A 5,830-nucleotide genomic window follows, 5' to 3' on the forward strand; every position below is an offset into this window, starting at 1 on the left:
AATGACGTCACAGTCGTATGGTAATGAAGAAGCCTTCAAAATAAAAGGCTGCATTTCCAAACATTGCAAAGTGGATAACTCATTCACAAGACATTGCATTTCAATCAAAGGCCACTTTTATTGTGCTAACAAGAAAATCCAATAAGTCATTTATGAAGAAAAAATAAATTTAGACCAATAATGAAAAAATACAATGTTGACACTGGTATGTTGAGAATATTGGGCTGTAGAGAGAAAACGTTTTTACCTGTCTCAGCTAAAGTGCAGTGGAAAATACTCAGTAGGGTCTCTACTAACTAAATATGTGTCGTTTTGCAGGAGGACTGTGTCGTACATATCCAGCAGCACTTCGTTCTCTGCCCCCTCCATAGCCCCCAATGCAATACACCATAATACACTGTACCATACACTGTACAGTACATGGGTTACATATTGGCTTGTAGAGAGACAACTTTTCTACCCGTTTTAGCTAAAGTTGGTAGTTCTCTCTACAACACGATGTGTATCGTGTTGTATCGCTGGGTGGAGAACGAAGTGCTGCTAGGTACATACAACAGAGTCCCCTTCCAAAACAACACATATTGGGTTAGTAGAGACCCTACTGAGTATTTCACTTCCCACTTTAGCTGAAATAAGTAGAAAAGTTCTCTCTACAACCTAATATGTATCCCATATTATAGTGTATTGCATTGTAGGCTATGGAGGGGGTGGAGATTGAAGTGCTGCTGGATATGCACGACACAGTCCCTCTTAAAAAACAAACTATATTTGAGTATTTTTAATCCCACTTTAGCTGAGACAGGTCGAAAAGTTCTACAAGCTAATATGTATCCCATATACAGTCTAAAACAGTGAATTGCATTGTGGGTTATTGAGGGGGGCGGAGCGAAAAGCCAGCAGTGGACCGTGCGACACAATCCCCCTCAAAAACGAAACTTATTTGGTTAGTGGAGACCGGACTGAGTATTTCCCAACCCAGTTTATATGAGGTAGTAGTTTCTTTACAACCCGATAAGTTTCCCATATAGAGTGTATTGTATTGCAGTGAATGAATGGGTGGAGTATGGAGTCACCAGCACTCTCTATTAAACCTGTTGCCCAGCACAAGAGAGCAATTTAAGTTTTGCAGACTATTGAGTAGGTTAATTCAAAGAACATATATTTGTATTGTATTAAAAGCTAATTTCTTTAAATATAGCCTGCACAATAGTTTTCAACATACTGTACCATTATTTGTGTAAACTTTCAAAAGAAAGGCTCGTACAAATAATACAATATAAAAAAAATGCTGCTAGGAGAACGGTAATCTCGGCTCTGGGGAAACTAATCAAAGCTTTATGCTCTCAATCTCACGCAAATTATCAATGAACCCACCAGGTACAACCCCAAATCCGTAAACACGGGCACCCTCATAGATATCATACTAGCCAACCTGCCCTCCAAATACAGCTCTGCTGTCTTCAACCAGGATCTCAGCGATCACTGAGATCCTGCGTCCGTAATGGGTCTGCGGTCAAGCAATTTCCCCTCATCACTGTCAAACGCACCCTAAAACACTTCAGTGAGCAGGCCTTTCTAATCGACCTGGCCTAGCTATCCTGGAAGGATATTGACCTCATTCCGTCAGTAGAGGATGCCTGGTTAGTCTTTAAAAGTGCTTTCCTCACCATCTTAAATAAGCATGCCCCATTCCAAAAAATTTGAACCAGGAACAGATATAGCCCTTGGTTCACTCCAGACCTGACTGCCCTTGACCAGCACAAAAACATCCTGTGACGTACTGCATTAGCATCGAATAGCCCCCGCGATATGCATCTTTTCATGGAAGTCAGGAACCAATATACACTGGCAGTTAGGAAAGCAAAGGCTAGTTTTTTCAAACAGAAATTTGCATCCTGTAGCACTAACTCCAAAAAGTTTTGGGACACTGTAATGTCCATGGAGAGTAAGAGCACCTGCCAGCTGCCCACTGCACTGAGGCTAGGAAACACTGTCACCACCGATAAATCCGTGAGAAATGAGCTTTTCAATAAGCATTTTTCTACGGCTGGCCATGCTTTCCACCTGGCTACCCCTACCCCGGTTAACCACCTGCACCCCTCACTGCAACTTGCCCAAGCCTCCCCCATTTCTCCTTCACCCAAATCCATTTTGCTGATGTTCTGAATGAGCTGCAAAATCTGGACCCCTACAAATCAGCAGGGCTAGACAATCTGGACCCTCTCTTCCTAAAATAATCCGCCGAAATTGTTGCAACCCCTATTACTAGCTTGTTCAACCTCTCTTTCGTATCGTCTGAGATCCCCAAAGATTGGAAAGCTGCCGCGGTCATCCCCCTCTTCAAAGGGGGAGACACTCTAGACCCAAACTGCTACAGACCTATATCTATCTGACCCTGCCTTTCTAAGGTCTTCAAAAGCCAAGTTAACAAACAGATCACCGACCATTTCGAATCCCACCGTACCTTCTCCGCTATGCAATCTGGTTTCCGAGCTGGTCATGGGTGCACCTCAGCCACGCTCAAGGTCCTAAACGATATCATAACCGTCATCGATAAGAGACGATACTGTGCAGCTGTATTCATCGACCTGGCCAAGGCTTTCGACTCCGTCAATCACCACATTCTTATCGGCAGACTCAACAGCCTTGGTTTCTCAAATGACTGCCTCACCTGTTTCACCAACTACTTATCTGACAGAGTTCAGTGTGTCAAATCGGAGGGCCTGTTGTCCGGACCTCTGGCAGTCTCTATGGGTGTGCCACATGGTTCAATCCTCAGGTCGACTCTTTTCTCTGTATACATCAATGATGTCGCTCTTGCTGCTGGTGATTCTTTGATCCACCTCTACGCAGATGACACCATTCTGTATACTTCTGGCCCTTCTTTGGACACTGTGTTAACAAACCTCCAGACGAGCTTCAATGCCATACAACTCCAACAAGGCCTCCAACTGCTCTTAAATGCAAGCAAAGCTAAATGCATGCTCTTCAACCGATCGCTGCCCACACCTACCCACCCATCCAGCATCACTACTCTGGACAGTTCTGACTTAGAATATGTGGACAACTACAAATACCTAGGTGTCTGGTTAGACTATAAACTCTCCTTCCAGACTCACATTAAGCATCTCCAATCCAAAATTAAATATAGAATCGGCTTCCTATTCCACCACAAAGCATCCTTCACTCATGCGCCAAATATACTCTAGTAAAACTGACTATCCTACCGATCCTTGACTTCGGCGATGTCATTTACAAAATAGCCTCCAACACTCTACTCAGCAAATTGGATGCAGTCTATCACAGTGCCATCCGTTTTATAATCAAAGCCCCATATACTACCCACCACTTCGACCTGTATTCTCTCGTTGGCTGGCCCTCGCTTCATATCTGTCGCCAAACCCACTGGCTCCAGGTCATCTGTAAGTCGTTGCTAGGTAAAGCCCCGCCTTATCTCAGCTCACTGGTCACCATAGCAGCACCGACCCGCATCAAGCGCTCCAGCAGGTCTATTTCACTGGTCACCCCCAAAGCCAATTCCTCCTTCGGCCGCCTTTCCTTCCAGTTCTCTGCTGCCAATGACTGGAATGAACTGCAAAAATCACTGAAGTTGGAGACTCATATCTCCCTCACTAGCTTTAAGCACCAGCTGTCAGAGCAGCTCACAGATCACTGCACCTGTACATAGCCAATCTGTAAATAGCCCATCCAACTTTCATCGTCACCATATTGTTAATTTGATTTATTTTGCTCCTTTGCACCCCAGTACCACTACTTGCACACTCATCTTCTGCACATCTATCACCCCAGTGTTTAATTTGCCATACTGTAATAATTTCGCCACTATGGCCTATTTATTGCCTCACCCCCCTTATCCTACCTCATTTGCACACACTGTATATAGACTTTCTCTATTGTATTATTGACTGTATGTTTGTTTATTCCATGTGTAATTGTGTTGTTGTTTGTGTCACACTGCTTTGCTTTATCTTGGCCAGGTCACAGTTGTAAATGAGAACTTGTTCTCAACTAGCCTACCTGGTTAAATAAATGTGAAATAAAAATTCTATAAAAAAAACTACAAGTGGCACTGTGGGAGACGCCCACTGCAAATTATGCAATATGAGATTACTATAGAGAATGATACAGGTCCTTTTGTGGCAAAACAATCGTTTTAGCATGGTGAGCATCATTGACAGCTTCCAGCCATTTTAATGTATTGAAAGTAGTCAACTGGTTGTGGATTTCTATGGGTTGTAGCCTCAATGGCGCTACCCATGCTGTCATAGACGATGTAAGGAGTGACTACTCTGACAATGGAAATGCATTTCCTCAAAGATGAAAGGAGGCGAGATCAGATGGGACCATTCTAGCCAATGAGAGGGCAGATACGCCCGTCAACAACAGGCACAACTTCGATAGTCTTTTTTTTTTTTTACAAAATGCCACGTGCTTCCACTTACAGTATATCACTGCATTCGTAACAACCTAACCATTACGAAACTACTATTCGATCAAATAAGCCTCACGTAGCAAATTAGCAATTACATTTTTTGTTGACCAAATTCGACACTCTCATTGACCTCCATACAAAAATCCCTCAGTTCGTGGTTTTATTTTCATGGACAGATTATGGGCGGAATAAACCCTTTTGCCTCGCCTCTTCCTCTCTCCCTTTAGTGGGTGAAACCGTGACGACTTCTTTCCCCATGACCTATAACCTTACCTGTGTGTAGAGGACTTTGGCCTTGAGCAATTAGCAAAAAGGAAAAGTGTCAAGGATTTTTCCAAGGAGACTCATACAGGCAGTTCCTATTTGAATTAGAAAAAAATATTCCCTTACATCCACTCACTGAGCTAGTTGTCCCTGAATAGGATGCTTGTGTAAAGAGTATTTTGGGGAAACTGAATAGAAATACATGAATAAAATACATAGGGTGTACTGTTCTAATGAATGACTCACATTGGGTGTGTTCGAGTAGTAAGGCTAACAAAGCTGACTTTAGACTAAAGTCGACCAGGGAAGTCGGGGGAGGTGCATCTGCAGATAGCTGAAAGGCGGACCCTGTAGTGGTTTTCCAACAGTTAAACTCAGATCAACATGGCAGTGTCACCATAGCTGTTATTGGTTATAAATGTTTTTCTTTATACATGTGTTAATAAACTGTTCTATACCCCATATCACACACTCACAAACTGAAAACATAATGTGTTTACAATTAATTGTTTCGGGAGAGGTCTCAAATATCACTTTCATTTGTATCCCCTGTAGCTTTTAGATTCACAACAAAGTTGGTTCCTGTTTCATATATGTTACAAATTTGCAAAACGTACAATATGTTACTAATTTGCTAACGTATATGTTACGAATTTGCAAAACGCATGATATGTTATGAATTCTAGCTATGTGTCTAGGTAGCTGGGTTAGGGTTAAGGTTAGTATTAAAAGTTTAGGAGTTAGGTTAAATGGTTAAGGTTAGAGTTGGTGGAAGGGTTAGCAAAAAGGGTTAGGGTGAGCTAACATGCTAAGTAGTTACAAAGTATTTAAAAAGTAGTCAGTAGCTGAAAAGTTGCTAATTAGCTAAAAGGCTAAAACTGTCTGTGATGAGAATTGAACTCTCAACCTTTGGGTTATACGCCCGACCAGCCACCTTACTTTTGTGCTTGCCTTAAATCTTATCTGTCTTATATAACCATACCAAATGTAACATATCATACTAAATGTAGTGTCTCGGATTTATGTACAGAATAATACGAAATGCTCTGAGACCAGATTGACTAGCCAGGGGATGGCTGGATGGTGCTGCTTGGTGAGAAGCAACTGCAGGGA

This window comes from Salmo salar, chromosome ssa15 (assembly GCF_905237065.1).
Source record: "Salmo salar chromosome ssa15, Ssal_v3.1, whole genome shotgun sequence".
Classification (NCBI taxonomy): domain Eukaryota; kingdom Metazoa; phylum Chordata; class Actinopteri; order Salmoniformes; family Salmonidae; genus Salmo; species Salmo salar.